The 19,324-nt window shown below is 38.6% G+C and overlaps 1 protein-coding gene and 1 long non-coding RNA gene across 4 annotated transcripts in view; one reads left to right on the plus strand and one right to left on the minus strand.

Annotated features, from left to right (window-relative positions):
• The window catches only part of LOC126914646 (centrosomal protein of 290 kDa-like), a 170,263-nt gene that overhangs the window by 125,876 nt on the left and 25,063 nt on the right, over positions 1-19,324 (plus strand). The gene's annotated exons all lie outside the window — the stretch shown is intronic.
• On the minus strand, positions 4,316-6,039 carry LOC126914920 (uncharacterized). Its single transcript, XR_007709940.1, has 3 exons — positions 5,903-6,039; positions 5,568-5,754; positions 4,316-4,461 (listed from the first exon to the last, which is right to left on the minus strand). It is a non-coding gene; the product is annotated as an uncharacterized LOC126914920 (long non-coding RNA).

The following is a 19,324-nucleotide window of genomic DNA, read 5'->3' on the forward strand; positions in this document are numbered from 1 at the left end:
AACCGGATCAATAACAATGCAGGAGAGCGCAATAAAATTAAACACATCGTATTGGATAATAAAATAACCAGAATAAAGCGTCAAATGTTATTTATTCTTCTTTTTCTATTTTATTCTGATTTTTTCATTATTCAATAATCTATGCTTAACTCTATCGCGTCTTTTGCATCATTTTCATAAAAATTCCAAACTGCAAGATGCTTCATGTCCGATGCTTCAACTTCGATACTTTACCTAAACAGTCTGCATTCTTTATCTACATCTCAGCGATTCCTTCCCACAGCCATATTAATTTCCCAAAGCACACAATCCTCGTCCGAGTAATCCATCCCAGGACAAGCAAAACGCCATTGTCCACGATCGAGGAAGAAACGTATTCATCGAAGGTAACGGGACACGCCGTTTTCCCAGATACTCGACTCGCGGTTACGTTTTCGCCGCTGCCCGTTACGTTCGTTTCATTCGAATACGAGCACGCTGTTCTATTCAAATCGGACACAAAGAAAGGCTAGAGGAAGAACACGGACCGCGAGCGTACGAATCACGATCGCGATCGCATGCTGAATTCAGACAATCTTACGATTTTCACGAAGAAAATGTACTTTCAGAGGGGATGACGAATTTTATTGACTCTTGTGCGTCGAACAATAGGATTGTATAATCGTATTTGATAAATCTAATATTACAAAACTTACGAATTAGGAATTACGCAAATGTAAATTCATCCTATTTTTATATTCATTATTTATATCACTTCCTACTTCACCAGAGAATACCGAAAACCCCACAAAAATGTCTTCTTATTCTTTGATACATTTAAAATTTCGGAAAAAGTACTAACATCCACTGATTATATAAAATTCTTATCAGAATGATCGTCGAAATTTAACTTTAAAAAGACACGGGATTTGTGGAAATGGAGTTGGTAAATGTTGAATTTATGGAAGCTAATAAATTCATATCACGGTACTTTATCATTTAAAATAAGAAAACTTTAAAAGTTTGAAAACCATAAACATAACTGTACAGTGTACAGTAGCTACAACAAATTTTTTAACACTATCGTACTTATCGTAGCATTTACATACCAATTAATTAAATCCGAGAATGTTAAATCTCGTATCATTTAGTGAGACGTACGTTATCGTACATACGTTTGTATAACGTGATACCTGGCAAAAGAATATTTCTTATATTATTAAAATAAAGACATATACGAATACTTTTTACTGCCACTGTATGTACGTTACACGGTATATACCAATTCCACAAAAAGTTACAAAATCCACGTCACGAATGTGGCATAAATCAGTCGTAAGTCAAATAAAAGTCTACGAATTTCAATAATTATATCGATAAGATAGCATTGGTAAGAACAGAACCGCGACGTGTTTTCCATTATATCCACGACGATCGATAAACGGTCGATCGGCATGAATAATTCATCGAGGCGTATTAATTCGAACGCGCCACGTCGATCGAGAGCTGTTCATCGGCGAATTAACGCAGCGATCGATCTCGATCCGATGATAGCCGAACCGTTTAACGGCGAGAGAGGTTCGATAAGCGCATCTTTCGCGGTATTCCGATTAGAATCGATAACGGATCTCAACTTTGAGTTGCCAGCTTGTTAGGCGACGATAGCTCGGACCACGTCATCGTATTTGCCCATCGAATGAAATTCTTTTTTCATATGAAGCGTGACGAGTCCGATGTTCGATGCACGTGACGAATCGATCTAGAGACCCAGAATTTTTCACGCAACTTCGAATAGTTCGGTTAAATTCTATGTAGAAATAACAAATCCGTCATTCACGACAGATGTCGAATTTTTCTGTCTTCGTAATTACCAGACTGCGGAGTTTTATTCTCCTTCGTGGATTTTTACGAAACCGAAAGGTATAATAATGCAAACAATGCATATGTATAATGTGCAAAATTGTATAAATAAATCCTTATAGTACCCATTAAAATATTTAGTAAATAAAACAGTCGCCTATCTAGGTTCTATATATCTTTAGCTATATTCATAAAATTATGAATTCGCATACAAATCCATCGTCTACTAATTAATTAGTTCGAAATTAAGTATCTAAAGATCCTCCGGATATTTCTCACATTCAAAAGACGAAATTTTCGATCTTTCACGGCCAAAGAAACCAAAAATTGCTTGACAAATTACTTATACTTTTATATACTAGGTGAAGTATATTTACGAGTCCCTTTCGTCATATTTCTTCACGGAATCGGGAAAACCAAAACTTCGCCCAACGGATATCTTATTCACGAAAATCTTTCACCGATAGAATCAGAAACCTGACGGAACAGTTTAATTCCTCGTTAATCATCGACCAACTGAAAACATACCAAAGTTTCAATTTCCCAGGTTTGTACGCGCGATCGTGATCTCGATGCAATTTAGATAAAACCGTCGGCTTCTCCAACATTGCTGGAGTGCGTGGCGCGTATAAACTCGTTAAGTTTGCCGCTAGAACGAGTGTTCCGGTTTTACTCGGATCGGTAGATCACCGAAAATAAAGTGGCCACGGTGGCACGCAGGCGCCACTGTATAACCAACACGATGGCGCGTATTGTGCGACATAAGGGAGGTAAAAATATACATGTGCATGCATATGGGAGAACGGGTGGCTCGATTTTTGTCCCACGATTACTCGTTCGCTTCTTTCGAATCGAATTCGTTCGAGGGGTTCGTCCCCTATCGTTCAACGAGTATACAGGGTGTTACAAAAAAAGTAGGAGATATTTAGAAGGTGTGATTCTAAACATAAAGACAATGTATAAGTACGAAAACCTCGTTTCAGCTTTATTTTTCCAGTTATGATAATGTACGTGGAGATACTCGTTCTTTGTATTTAGCATTTGCCATTTTATTGTAGGTTACGGTGACTGCGAATATTTCTGGTTGTCATTACGAGGAATATGTCGGACGAACGCTGTAAGTGCAAATATTAAAAAATGCTGTTTCTTTTATTTTAATGTACTGCGTGCCTAGGAGAATACCGTAGTATAGAATTTAAGAGCAATTCCTATTTGTAAGTAATTACTGGTAGCGTTAAAAAGGTAATACCATCGGTACGTTCAACATCTTTGTATAAAACAGCGTAAGTTCCATTAAGCTGAAACTCGTGCATATTAAATATCGGTAGGAATTTTATAACAATTCTTAGTCGCAGCATTACAAAATATACTATGCTAATAAAAATAAAAAAAAACATCTTGGACAAATATATGTTTTGTTTTTATATTTACATATAATGCTTGCAAATTTAAACGAATGGCACGTTCGGTTTTCTCAACAACCAATAGGTAGCACGTACAGATTTTTCTACAAATACAATTCTTGTTCCGATGAACTTTGACTATATCATATAATAATGAAAACAAATGAAATTTTGAAAATAATTTAATAGTCAGAGAAGCTTTTTCTCTTCGTTTTCACTCTCCGAACAAATTCATACTTCAAATACGTAACAATGACTAGAAAAAGTCTTAACACATTGTATCCATTACAAGATTTACATAACTAAATAGTACGTTGTACATAAAGCAAAGTGTAACAATTGACCAATTTTACGTATTTATTGTTGCTATTGTTAGAAAGCGCACACACATAAACATAATACGTTATTGATGCGAAAAGCGGGAAGTTGGAAGCTCAAAATTCGATGAAATTAAAATAACCTCGGAATATCTAATTCACAATCAGGCAACGTATTTAATTTAACCGGTAAGCTACGCCCGGTAAACGAACTTAAATTTAATCTCCCTGGTGGAAAACGGGGCAATTTAAATTAAAAAACTCCGTGCATTGTTTTCCGCGCGACTTTCGCTAGTAGTTTTCAACTAAAGCGGAAGGATAAAACGAATCACACGTTCTACGTCGATACGGGACGAACGAAAATTTCCAGGCGTGTCGCCAAATTTCGCCTGACGTTTTAGAGATTTTAGAGTCGATGGAGTTGGTGGCTGCCGTGATTTCACGCCGCGGAACGCAAGGCAGCGAACGCGACCAAATAATAATTGTAAACATGTTTCGCTCATTACGGCCGCCTGGATTTCACGATCGATATAGACGCGTTTGAACGGAAGCCATTGTAATCGGTATGAAAGCTGCCATAGATTTTCACAAGAGAGAGAGTCGCGCTACGACGTTTCGTCTTCACTGACACGGATAGAGAATCCGGGTGCAGCGGCAATCCTTTTTTTCATTCTCTCTTTTTCCTTCTTTTCCTCCTTCTCCACGGTTACCCATGCTGATCGAACCATTTTTACATACTTTCCAAAGGTACCTCTTGTTATAGAATGTTCGAATGGTAGGTATACGCCGTTTAGTACGTGGTACTTTTCGCGTTTCTCGTACCTTTATGTGTATTTATGGTGCTCCTCGTGTACATTAATTGATCGATGCACATTGGATATCGTATGTTCTTCAAACGTTTGCTAGAAATTGAATTAAATTTTTCGAATTAGAACTATCGTCATTGAAAAGATTAACATCGATATTGTATCGATCAATGCGCATGAAATATCATTTACTGACCAGGTTTCCAATAGAACTGTAAAACTTTCTCGAGTTAAAGTAATTACCATAAAAGGACTAATAATTTTTTACCAACCAATGCACATCAAATGATATTTACTCTTCAGATTTCCAATAAAACTCTACAAATTTCTTTAATTAGAATAATTATTAAAAAGTCGAATATATCTAGATTATCTTCTACCTAGCAATACATCTTATATGTATCGTTTACCTAAACTTCCAACAAAAGCCCTAACGGTGTTTCGAAATGGAATAATTAAATCACGAAAAAAGATAACAATGCCGATTGTTTCAAAGGTTCCAAACGATCATTCACGTACAGATACGAAAAACGAATTTAAAAAAGTGACTCGCACATACTTCCGACGAAAATACAACATATATAAGAATATCCATTTCTCAGCCGCGCTTGGTCCATTTTTACTTTACATCCAGAAAAATGCCTGGAAAGACTATTTCCCGGCTGTCCTCCCTTTTCCAAATAATCACACGTAATGAGAAACACGTGTCTTGTCTCTAAATTTAGCATAGTTCATCGACGGGAACGCGCGAGGCGTAACCGGAAGAAAGAGCAGTCGCGTACCAGCGAAAGAGTTGTCGTTCTACGTGAAACAAAGTGCGCGAGTTGTCGATCGGTCGGAGAAAGGGCCGCGTCGATCGGTGTTCTCTGACAAAAGCGGAGGTTTCCGGCGAACCGGAACCACGAGCAGACCAGCGTCACCGACCGAGCACGCTATTTAAGAAACGACGTGTGTGGAGAAGGAAGTGCGCCGGAAGTCGAGGAGCAAGGGTCTCCTTCGTTCACAAACGCCGCGTGGCCTTGTGCTATAAACGACTTTTAAAGAAAAAGAAATTGAATGAAGGGAAGGAAGTGTTGGTAAAGGGAATCGTAGGGTGAGAAAGAGTGGAGTTCTCGAACGATTTCTTGGGTTTTGTGAAATAGGATTTGGAATTTAGGAATTTAAATAGCCTGTAGGAAGCTTTGACAATGGAAGCTGCTTACCAGCAGATGGCAAGAACTGTGAAATCTCGAACGAGGTGGCTGTATGCGTGTTCGACGCTTTAGGTTGCTGGTAAAACAACCCTAAAAGGATGCATCTTGCCCTTTCTTTTCGACAAATTAATCGAGAAATTACGCTCTTGGTGTGTCGAGGTTCTTATGTTTGAAATGTTTCTGTTGTAGTTTCTATCTGTAAAATTGTAGAAATATGAGACAAGAGTAATACGATAAGTAATATATCCAAATTTTATAATTTTAATTTTAAATTTAAATAAATTTTTAATATAGCCATATATCCAAATTTTTCTGAGACTGTTTTACCATCGACTTTAAATCACCTAATGACACGTTGCACACACAGCCAGTTCATCCGAGATCTCGCAGCTCTTGCTATCTCCATATTAGTCAAATATTTTTAGAAACTGGAATCACGATGTTTAACGTATTTTCTATTTTTGTAATTACCGAGATACGCAAATGCCGCTAGTAAAATTAACGACGGCTTTTATACCGAAACAGCGATATAAAATAATTCTTAGAAACTGGAATCACGACGTTTAACGTGTATTTTTGCTTTTCAAGTTACTGGAATACGCAAGAGCTGTCGCAAATTAACGAGGACTTTTATATTGAAACAGCGATATAAAGTAATTCTTGAAAACTGAAATCGCCACGTTCGACGTGTCTTTTTTTTTCCTTGTTTTCGAAGTTTGCTGAAATATGCAAGTACTGTTGCAAATTAATGACGACTTTTATACCGGGACAGCGATATAAAATAATTGCAAATTTTTATTTACGTCCATGATACATCATTTTCATTAATCACAGTCATCTATGTACTACAATATATCGAAGAATGTATTACAGAGGTCGCTCACGAAGTTCTCTTCGTACGTGAGCGAAAAATTGATACTTTGCATTTGAAATGTAATCGTAAATTTTTTTTATGAATACTAATTTTCAGTTTTATTGCTGTTAGGAGGCATTAGAAGATCGTGAAATTCGTCAAATCATTCAATTACGATCTTTTCGCTCGTTTTTAATTTTCAAAGCAGCATCGTGATTTATTCGCAGCACACGTCTAACATGTAATACCGCAAATATGTCCATCGTTGCAGCACACGTAGAGAACCAACAGGCTCGAATACGTGCGATACTTGTCGCGCATGTCCGTCTTGCACGTTCCTTCACCTAGGTGCGCAATGTGATCGATACGATTTCGTTGATCCAAGAAAGGATCCGCACAAAGACGTAGCGGTATCTTTCGTTAGCCTTACGTTACTAGGATGGCGTGTTCGTTTCGCACATTTTTACGCTAGCAATTTTTCTTCTTAGCACTGTTACGATCAACGAATTTCAACAAAGTTTTAATCTCTCGTGCATCAAGATAGGCTAAAATTCCAACGAGAAATGCACATTTTTGGCGCGATTCTCTCATATTTTTCTTAAATCGAAGAAACTTTTTCAACGACAAAGTAATCGAAACTATGGAATCGAAAGTGACGTAAAGACTATAGCAAGAAACTTGGTCCCATCTGAAGAAATACTACCCTCAGATTTTGTATATCCTCGTATTTTACTATTTGCATTTTTTACATTTTACTGTTGGAATTTAATTTCGAACATTCTTCCGTTGTTTTCTATGGCAGAAATTTCGACTTTTGTGTCCCACCAGAATTTGAATGAAAAATCGCTGAAAGGAAAATCGCTCGAGCGTCGTCTGCTTTTGTGTCTTACAGCTTCTTCCAACGTATTACAACGTTATTGCGGAAGGTTGGGGATAAAAAAATGGTAGATGCATGTTGTACGTTCTGTTCTGGCGTAAAAGTCAGCTCTCTTTTATTAGTCTCGCCGTCTAAGTGACTCCTTTCACTGAAATAATCGTACGACACCGAGTACCCTTCTAAAACGGCTTCAAATAACCCTCATCCTTTTAAGTAATTTTTCTGAAAGGGGTTCTAAAACTCGCCTATCTTACTCGTATGCCTAATTCCACTAGTTTTGCCGTAGCATCTCGATTCTGTAAGAACGCGATTCTCGTCGCTTTCCCTCGTTCAAGACTATTTCCCGTAATTTTCATAAAATTTTGCTTCTCGAGCCATAACGATTCGCTCTTAAAACGAACAAGAGGAACACACTTTTGCCTCTCAGCTACAATTAAACGTGTGAATAATATTTATCTTTACGTAAGAAAGCATCGATCGTTTCTTTTCCAATCGAATTTCTCTCGATGTTAAGAAAGAGATTTATGTAAGAGTACGATAAAGTAAAAGTTACTTTCGAAAGGGCAGTTCAGAGGTGATGTTGAAAAATTCGCTGACGTTTCGGCTCTAAAACGTTGCTTTCGTGGCATCTATGAAACTCCAAAACATCGACCTAAAATTAAAGTAGACTTTCATGTTCTTTCAAGAAATCTGTACTACGTCTAAGAACCATTTTTATATACGATATATAATAATTTAAAAAAGAGAAGGAAAATAGATACTTTGTAATTAATTTATAACTAAGCCAGATGTACGTAATCGTATGATCAACGAGATTGTGTAACTGACGTGACTTTAAGTAAACATACGATCTTGACTTTTTCTCATTCTATGCTAAACTGAATATCACGGTAATTATACAAGATTACGTACGTCTGAATACATTATAAAGTAATTATAAAACACAGATAAAAGCATAATTATAGAATAAACCGAGAGTTAACCTAACCATAGACTCGACGACAAATATTATTCAGTACATTCCGTAAACAATTTTCACGCTTCAGAAACCTGTCCATCCTAAATGTACAAATATTTACGCAAATCCCCAATATATCACATAACGTATAACGGAATTACACAGTTATTTGCATATTCGTTAAGCGATAGTGTACGATTGAAAAAATTAACGAAGTCGATGAACAACTAACTTAAACCAGATAGAACGAAATATCAAACGTGACTCGTATCTCAAAGTGCCCGATACCTGATCTAATAGTAAAAAAAACTATTAGATCAGAAAACATCTCTGAAATCTTCTGTGATTCCCACGGAACCCTGGAAAGCTATCGGACCATCGATGTCAGACACGTCCAGCATAGTTGATCGAATCCGGGTGAAAAAGCGAAATAGTATCTATGGATGACAGAAACGTTCGTTGTAGAAACCGACATCGATCGAGAGGCAACGCTGTTCTATCCGGGTAATGCTAATCGAGCACGCAGAGAGGCCCGGCGTATTATGGTTCGCGCGGAAAAATAATAGGCCGAGCAGGTCACTATGGCGACATTATCCCGTTAGGCTTGAAAGTATATTTTCTACTTGTTGTGGCAATGACTGCGCCGCTGGTTGGTGTGCCGGGCCTCTTTGCAGGCCGCCAGGACAACGTCGAACACCGACACCAGGCCAAGATTACCGCTCCGGTACCTGAGCCTTATTCGGTTAAGTCGTCGACTACCACTTGATGGTCATAGGCGATCCATGTTACGAAATTTTGGAGATCGATCGAAACAAAATATATCGTTGTGGACTAAAAAATGTCCAAAACACCGTAAGTGACACAGATAGGTCGTTCGAGTCAGATTATCAAAAGAAAGGTAAAAAGAGCAGATACAATATTTTGTTAAAATTAAACGTTATGATGTAGTTCGTTCTAGTGGAGTTTCTCGAATGAAATATATAAAATTCTCGGAACAGTCGATGCTGATGTTCATAAGTATGTATGGACATTTTGGTCGATTTATATCGATAATTAAAGACTGCGTGTATTCATGGAAAATCATATTCTTATGAATACAAGCAGAGAAATTTGTAGATAAAATTGTATATCGTGTGAGGTAAAGAATAAAATTAAGATGAACTTTTGTATCTGTAATTAAATTACGTTCTGTCAAATACGTCCGCATACTTTCGAACGATAGCGTGTAAAATATGTAGTTGGTTGCACGCTCGATTCTCGTTCGTATCTATGTTCGCGGTGCATGCATAGAGACGTTAATAAATAATTTTCCTCGAATTCGTTTCGCGTAGTTAACACATTCGTTACTTGAATTCGTTCATACTGAATGCTATAATACACGCACATGCTTATAGTGGCGTGCGCTGTCGATGCAACTACTTTGCGTGGGTGAACTTTATGGTCAGAGAATGTGTTCACGAAGATATTAACGAAATATCCTACTCATTTTTCTCGAAGTATAATTACAACTCTGTCTTGAACTTTCTAACAGTAGCAATTGCTACTTTAACGTTATTCTTTTATGCGAAGTCATTTGAACGATTGCTTTTCCTCTAAACGATACAAAATTGAATAATAAAAGTAATACAAAAATTGAACTAACGCAATTGAAATAATTCAAATAATTCAATTTAAATCTAAATAAATTTTTATCGAGGAAACTGGATTATTCTGAATCAACTGAATTTTTTCAATGTGCCGTCAAAATACTTGAATGATGATCGGTCTGCGCCTATATATTCTGTAAATCTCGATCTACGAAACAACGTGAGAAAAAATTCATAATAAAAGTATGTACACAGGGGAATATCCAACGCATCCTGCTACCAAGAAAGGTTGTTGGAAGATAAAAAGAAAAATGTTAGTAATTCAAAAATAAAGTAAAATAGGACACATGGATTTTATTATCGTTCTGCGTCCATTCCTCAGCTTAGGTTCATGGGTTACAACAGAGTTTGTATACTTAAAGCTATATTTAAATTACTTCCCAAAAATCCCTCATAAAGTCTTCTAAGACCCGCATGTTTGGCGTCTTCTGTCATAATTCCAAGTACCTACCATAACAATGGATACATCCCATTTACGATGTCTCTTGCTTAAATGTCGTTTAGAAGCTTCACCGACACCTTGATACTATCTGTTAGAAGTCACTGTATTAGCAAGAAGTGGCAACATTGAAGGAATTCAGTCCCGATATTGCACGTTCCAAGATACATTCCAATTAGACATTCCATTCTCACAGACGAATACCTATTTGCTGAAGATAGCAAAACAATCCATCGCTGTAAATCCGAATCTGCGAACGTCCATGTACCTAATACCAGACATCCATCTGGCCAATACCCTAATTTCTTTAAATAATTCATCCATCATATTCTATTTTTAACAGACGAACCAACTAAAAATAAGCCCCCTAAATAACCACATGTCAGTTTGCCAGAAACAGAATCGAAATTCACCATTGAATATTTCAAAGTTCTTGCTTTAGGAAACGATTAACTACGTTTGAAGAGAATATTTCTTGCGTAGAGTATCTTGTAATTTTGTTAAATAATCCTGTGACACAGAAAAAGATATAAGTTGGATATTTCGTTAGAAACACAATTTACATTAAAACGATATCAAAATATACTTCTTTTAATCTTCTTTCATGGTTACACATTGATAAGAAATAAATGAATCGATTACAAAGATGACTGTATGAATAAATTAAAATTTTGAGGTACTGAGGGATTAAAGTTATCGCGATTACATTATTCACAGTTTAACGAATATTTCTTATGTTTATCACTATTATAATTGATTTTTATTATTATTATTATTATAGTTGATTGTACGACATTCTGTTGTATACATATACGTTACATATGACTGTAATACGTTAGATACGATTGCAATAAATGTTTCATAATTTCCATGTACATTTTCAGATTGTTTTTAAATTTAACCAATATAATCACCACGGTCGTGTCTCGTTACAGTGGCAATGAAATTTCAGAACGCGATAAGTGTTCAAATACTTTCGCGAGCCAGTGTAATTAGCAAAACGATGAGAAGATAAGACCAGAAAATACACGAGCAAACAAACGACGTTGCCTTTAAGAATCGTTGCAAGCGGACTCAATGCATGGTGTAATTTAATGTAAAAAAAAGAAAAAAATGGTCCGCGGAGATTATTAACGGGTCGCATAAACGGGTTCTCCGGTCGCTTTCGCGAATGGTCGCGCGACTTCTTCCTCTTCGAGCTTCTTTCCAGCACGTCCTCCTCTTCCTACATTCCCTCCTTGTCAAGCGTTTCCCCGGAACCCGTGTGCACGGCGTACACGGTCTCCTTTCGAAACGAGCCGAGCGGACGCGCGCGGGTTCGCGCGGTTTTACGGTGTTTACCTCGACTTCTGCTATTCTGAGACGGCCGTTGTGTATGAACAGTACCTACACCGCGCTCTCGGATTTTTTCAAACATTCTTCCAGCGTGTCGTGATGCCTTTTATCGTCGGGATTATTTTCAGACCGCGAACCAGACAGTCGCAGGAACAAGCGGGTGCCGACCCGTTTCTTCGCCGGTTATCGAAATGATCGAGCTTCTTTCAAACGACACCCCTATCCTACGTTCTTCTCTTAAGAAGAGAATGTTTCCTCCTTTCTCTTCATTGACGTTTAGAAATTCGCAGTGGTTAGTCAAGAGTGAATTGGTAGTAGAATTATCAAACTGTTTAAAAGACAAAAACTGATGGTATTTTACAGATTTCGTAGTATCAGTTGTGAGAATATTTTTTCTAGGTTTATCGAGAATCAATTTGCCGATCATAAAAGAACATTTCTGTATTAATTCGTAAATGTTTTGTCTTTTATCTCTTCAAACTTATTGTGATTCAATTTGGAAATCGTAAGAAGAAAATATGTGGACAGCGTTTATTGTGATTCCCAAATGAAGATTTTCTGTCGTTTATTATTTCGCGAATGCATTGTAAAACACTTCGAGTATCATAGAAAGAATATCGCATAAGTTTTATTCTTTGTCTTCTCTAAATGAACATTTTTCAAATACTTTTTATATCTATTACAAACTAATTTAGGTATCATGGAAAGACATTTGTGTGTGTCCATCAAGACATAGCATAACATAATCAAATATTCGCTGATTCTATCCCACACATCTTAAAAAATCATCTTAAATCCCTTATAAGAAGCTAAAATATCAAGAGTTCGAAACACCTACTTGCAATTTTCGGTTGATTTTCTCTGCGCATTACGTCGTATCACGAATTTCACCAACGGATACCTAAAACAAATTGCATTCCACGGTGTGCACCGAGTTTCCGTATCAATCGGTCGAACGTCGAGCGAGTCACTTTCAAATCGCAATGTCGTGGCTGGAGGGCGTTTAGTCAGCAATGATCAAATGAATCGAATCGGCGTGCATAAAATGATCACCGATTCATAATCGCGAGCACGCAATCCATCCAGAGGGTTCCTCCAAACATCATTGTAAAAACAGCCTGTGGCTATTCATCAGCCATTCGCACGTACGTTGGAAAGGAACATTTCTCTGCTCCAACATAGTTTTTCGTAAATAGCCAGGTATTCCCTTTTAGTGGCTGTCAGCAAAATTATATTTTTAAACTCGTACTTTTCGTTGAAACATGGCATACCATAAATTATCCTGTTTTGGTGACAGATACCCAAATTAGTAACGACCTTCCTTGCGCTATAAATAGAAAGGGAAAAGCTTTCCCTCTTTTTCGTAAAGGGAACAATATTGACAAATTTTCGATGGTAACGATTGACCATTGTTAGAGATGGGTCCGCAGACCTTTCGTCTATTCCCAAAGATAACTGTAGGATATTTTGGGGCAACAAGGCTGTTAAATGTAAAATTCAAAACCATGAAAAATGTCTTCTAGCAAACAGGTCAATTTTGTCACAATAGACGCTACTGTTGCTTGAAGGCGACGAAAGAATACTAAATTATCATAGATGATTTTTCAGACAGTTCAAAAGTTTAAGACAGACCATTAAGGTTAGGATTTTCAAGGTTAGGAAAAATAATACAAATGATGGGAATATTGATATTTTGATAAAAAATTAGATGTAAGAAGGAAACTAAAATCGAATCGTATAACTATAACTCCTTCTACAATCTAATCTTTTCACGAACAAACTGCAATCATTTCAATGAAGCAACGAACATCTCAACCATATATCATTCAAAAAACAGGAACACGAGAATCTTCCAAGGAAGAAAAAAGTAAACGATACTGATAAAAGAGATCGAAGAACATCTACTACTACTACTACTACTGTTACTATCGTGCGATAATTCCCTATGACACCGACTACACGTGTATCCCGCGAATGATCTCCGCAGGTGCGGCAAGTGACGTCCAGTTAATCTAAAACTCGTGTCTTCGCCGACCTGGGAATCCGTCTACTGTTTTACGAGAGACAACGAAGGCGACTATGTAGTCACTATAGGGTGTCGTAAGGCTTGGCACGAGATAAAGGCAGACCCTCGACGACTTGTTCAGGCACCGTAGGGTAACTCTCTTTTCCGTTCACGGGAACGGTCGAAACAGGCCCTGACAGCTGGGTCGAGACCAACGAGACACCGTTTCGTTGGAACACGCCAGCCCGAAATTTTACAGCCAAATATTATCTGCCTATGTACCGCTTCATCCCGTGTCCCGTTCCCGTGTACGATCCGCACATCTGGTCATCGCTCCCGCCTCAGCTATTCGTAGTCCAACGCAGTTGCTACTCACTACTGCTAACCAGCCAATAGTAGAGATCTAGCGATGGCATCGAGTCGCATCTGTTTTTCATTGTTTGTGGAAGTTAATAGTTAATTGTTAAATAGGAACTTTAGGATACTCTAAATAGACATTTTACAGATGTTAACTATAGTGTTCTTGGATCTATACGATTTTAGATAGATTAATAATTAAGTAAGTATTATTGAAATATAGATAATTTTTGAAATATATGAGTTTAGTCTAGAATGTGATCTTTCTACGTTTCGTGTACTCCACGACTTTTTTGATAATTCGTAAAAGAGAAAACAAATTTCTGATGTTATTAAAATTAGCGTACCAGTTGCTCTCGTGTCATTGTTTTTGGTGAAAGCTGGAGACAGAAGCGACCTTTTAGAGTTTAACAGGTGTTTTAACTTCCAACAGAGGTTAATGACTCTGGCCTGATAAACCATGGATTATCAGAACGTCAAATAAAGATTAAATGACGTAATTTTCCTGTAATATTAATTATACTTTACGATTGGTGCGTGTACTCGGGATAAATTCGTATCATTGAAACTAACTTCGTTTACTTAAACCAGAACTGTTTAAAAATGATAGGAATTTTATAGAAGTTAAATAGCCTCATATATTACAGGCCATCATAATCTTCCTGTCGGTGTGTTTCGCCGATCAATAGACGATAATGCATATAAACAAACATACGTACTACACGCGAATATCGATCATTGAATAAGTTAAATGGGCTCATAACGGAGGTCGAAGAACAATATTTGAGTATCCGATTGCTTAGTTTAGTTACTTAATCATACCACGGTGCACGGTCGAAAATCGAATATGGTTGTCTATCCTGCCTGCGGGGCGAATCAATAGCACTTCACGCACCGAGCATCATCGGGCTGACGTAATACACAAATCAATGTTACATACGTTGTTCCGTGGAACGAGCATTGTTTCTCGTTATTCGATCGATGGAATTAACAATCACGTGACATTAAGCGCACAAAATGCAATCCATTAACCATCAAATAGATTTAATCATTCGTTCCTTAATTAGAAGGTTGAGGTTCAATTTCCAAATCTTAATTTCTTACATAACATTTATTTATTTATTTATTTATTCGAAAACCCTGTAATATCTAATGAACGAAGAAAAGGGCAAGTGCTTAATTACAATAAATTCAAAGTTCTCGGAAGCCAAACTAATTTATTATATTTTTTGTACGTTTCTCGACTTTTTTACGTGAATGCGTGATTAGCGTCTGTCTTCTCGTACCAGAGAACTGTGTAATTTCCATAAGTTCGTTTATTAAAGCAGATGACGTAAACGACAAAAATATCCAATGTAACAAAACTTTGTACGATATATGACTAATTATAAATTCCAATTTAAATAAAATATTAATATCGTCAACGCTTTCTTGTCTTCCTATTATGGAGTTAATATGGTTTGTAAGTGGCTCAATTGTCAATGAAGATATAATTGTTTAATTACAATTTAGGTTCTAGGGTAAGATACGGATCTATAAAGGCAATCCATATTTTTATCAAAATTTCCTTTATAATTTATCAGTCATAATCGACTACTATAAAACAATATTGAGAATACAAACCCTACAATCCAAAGAAAATAGAAATAATCGCAGTCAATTAAGATATCCTTTGTTACCTGTATTAAAACACGTACCAAAGCTACAAACATCAGCTGTAAAAGAATGACCAACCTTGGCATTCAAGCGAATCAACAAACCTAACAAAGGAAAGGTCAGAGGGCAGCGGATTAAAGTCTACAAAGCATATTATAAAACTTTGGAAAGTAAGTGGTTCGAAGATTTTCTGGAAAGAGGACTGATAATACAAAATGATTAACCGAGTAAAATCTTTAATATTGGCTACGTTCGAATTGATAATAAAATAAATTTAAATTCCTTGATTTTCCAACTATTTGGTTAAAAAATGTATTTACCCTCATAAACATATGTTATACGTAAGTGCTTTCTTTCAGAAAGCTCCTTAATTAATCCTCGCAACTAATCGTTATATTGCGCATGTTAATACATTTATGGAAAATTTAAAGACGTAAAAACGTAAAGAATGGACGCAACATACAAAATACGCAAAATAAAATATTTGCTGTGTAAAACAAAACTTCATTTAGATCTATCTAAAATAAAAGTTCATAAAAGCGTGATATTGTTATCATAATCCATGGTTCATCAAACATTGAATAAAAATCCCTCGCACTCGTCGCATTACCACGCATTCCTAATCGACGATCGATAACCAAAAAAAAGAGAAAAAGAGAAAAAAATAAAATAAACTCCGTCAAGCGAAAGCATTGATGGCGTCAGCTGAACCCGTCTCGCATGGATCCGACCTCGTCGTCAGAGCGACAGCGTCGACGATACCGGCGACGATCCTCCGTCGTCGCGTCTACGCTCAAGATATCGAACGTCACTCGACTCCCCGGCCATTTCGAAGAAATATGGGGCAAGGCCGGCACCTTGGTCCAAGAAGGGCGCATGTCGACTCGGCAAACTCTATTATCCGACTATACATAGTTAACCCCTGACTATGCGCATCGGCGCGCCCGCGTGTGCGCACGTATACACGCTCGTGATTCCTGTAGACACGGATTCCACGGCTGATTGTGAGGTACGAAACGTAGGAAGGATGAAGGAAGATCGTGGTAGAACGATATGGAAGAGGAGAAGCGTAGCGGGGAGGGGGAGGGAGGGGAAAGGTTGATGCTACTCGAGCGAGTGAACCGGTGAACGAGCAGTACGCTGAAGAAAGGACGAAAAGAAGACGGAAACGGATACAGGCTATAGCGAGAAAGAGAACGGACAGGGACCATTGGAGGGGGAGGGGGGTGTATACACAGTTACATAGTTCTCTCGATACATGCGCACGCACGCGCTTCGAATGTGCACCTACATCGGCCTGTTACACATCGGACTCACGAGCCGTATTGAATATTAAACCAATAAACAGGAGAGGAGGAGCGGTTACAGATGGTCGAGGACACTTGGCAACGCCGCCAATAGACGGAGCCGGAGCCAGTTCAAGCCTCGTTCACAGTGGCGCTGCGTGGCGCGAAGGGGAAGAAGGAAGCTGCGCCGACAGCGCCGCCACACGCTCTCCAAGCGCACGCCAGATGAGGAGTGGTTTTTAAGAAAGAGAGGGTAAAGGATTGTCGGGAGAAGGATGAGGGTGGGCACCCGCGCGGAGGGGTGCAGGAACTGGAAGCGGATAAACGAAGGGGCCGACACGAGTGTCGAGAGTAAGTACTACGTGCGCCTCGGCTCGTATACATGCTCGTTTCTTCTAGCGGGTGTACGCGTTACGGACGGAGCCGTCGTAGCTCCATTCGAGAGAAGAGGGAAATCGATGATGTTTTTTAGACCCGTGCCACGTATTGTTGCGTCTTTTTTTCTTCTCTTCCTTTCCCCTACGTTCGAGCGACATATGGAGGCTGAGCGCAGAGTTAGAGACGAGACGAGTGGAAGGGGAGAAACGTTGCAAGCGCCACCGTGGCGTCCAATGCGATTCGGAAATAAAAGAAAGTTAAGGTTGATGAAGTTCTTGGGGAAGTTTACGGTACGAAGAAGTCGAATTAGGGAAATGATACATTTATATTTAGGGACATAAGTTGAAACAGTATGATTTAGGGAAATTTTTATTGATCTTTTCGTTGGTACAATTGCTACCTATCCTTGATAAGTTTTTCATGAAAGATAAATATAACGCCATTAAAATATTGAAATCATATATGTTCTTTTAGAAAATTTAATGTATCTGATCGTTGTTTCGATAGTTTAAGATTAAAAGATTAGAAAGCAATAAAAAGAAACGTGAAAATGTCGCATCCCACATCCCTTATTTCAAAGAACGAGACAAAGAGTGCTGCGACCTAACGGCGGATAGCCGAAGTTCTGAACTGCGTGCAATGTCTGGCGCGAGAAAACACGTTTCGAAAGGCCGGAAGGACGCGCACGTTCAACCCTACTATAATCTTCACGCTAACTTATCGTAAGAACCAGTCGTTAAAGCACGCTGCCTTTCCCTCGGCTCGAACAAATAATTTTCCTACGACTTCGCTGTTCTCATCGAGGCTATACCTCGATTCAAAGTACATCAGCATGCATCCAAGTAAGTATGTATGATCGTGTATATTTCACAAACAATGCATACTTCCGATACATCGTCTCCAATTGCATAACGATAAATCGCGCAATAGCTCGTCCCCACCTACAGCTCCTACATTTCCAAACCATCTCGTCGTTTAATTGCGAAAGAAGCAGAAAGTAAAGGCCAGACTTCTCAACGAAATGCGAACGTTCATTTCTTTGATCACAAAAAGAAAAAAAAACGGTTTCTAGGATAAAAGAATCCCCAAAAGCTCCCTGCCCTTCTGGCCAACTACTTCAAAGACACCTATGAACTTAGCTGTCTATAGGTGTGTACCATCTATACTATGCTTTACTATATACTATGGCTCGTGCGTATACACACAGCATTCTTAAGCGTGTATACGCCAGCAGAGACGGCAGGTAACCGCCTTAAGGAGTTTGTTTAATTCCTCGTCCTTGCAAGCCACCCTGTATTGCACACAAGCGAGCTACGGATCCGCAGTCGAGAGAGGAGAGCCGCCAAGAACTGTCGCTCGAGAGTGGAGAGCAAAGTGGGGCCAAGAATGAAGAAGGACGGCAAACCGAGCCGAAGCAGATGACAGGAAAAAGAGAGCGTCCCGATGGTGGAAAAGAGAAGACTAGCAAAGGAAAGAAAGAGTCATCGAGAAATTGAGCGGTCGGTGAACAAAGACGGAAGAACAAGGGGGCGAAAAGTAGACACCGGGCAGAGGTAAAGACGAGCAAGGAAAGGGAAAGAAAGAAAGAGAAACAGAAGATGGACAGAGTGGTGGGGATGCGATCGCGCGCTCTTCGGCTGGCATGGTAGGGATACATCGAGCGTAAGGGTGAGCTACGACGGAAGGTGGAAGGGAGTGGACGTAAGAAGTGGTAGGTGACGACTCGCACACACAGCTCAAGAGGAGAAGAGGTTAAAGAGGGGAATCAGGCGCGACGTCGACGAGAAGGTCACGCACCGTAGTCGCCACACTATTTAAATAATGTATTATTTCTATCTGGCCGGCTATGTATATCTTGCGCGCGGCTGAACCGAAGAAAGGGAGAAAGAAAAAGACAGAAAAGCGTGGGACGCCGCAGGAAGGTGGTTAGGGGTAGGGTGAGAGGATGCGTCTGCGAGATCCACAGACTCGAATTC

This window comes from Bombus affinis, chromosome 3 (assembly GCF_024516045.1).
Source record: "Bombus affinis isolate iyBomAffi1 chromosome 3, iyBomAffi1.2, whole genome shotgun sequence".
Classification (NCBI taxonomy): domain Eukaryota; kingdom Metazoa; phylum Arthropoda; class Insecta; order Hymenoptera; family Apidae; genus Bombus; species Bombus affinis.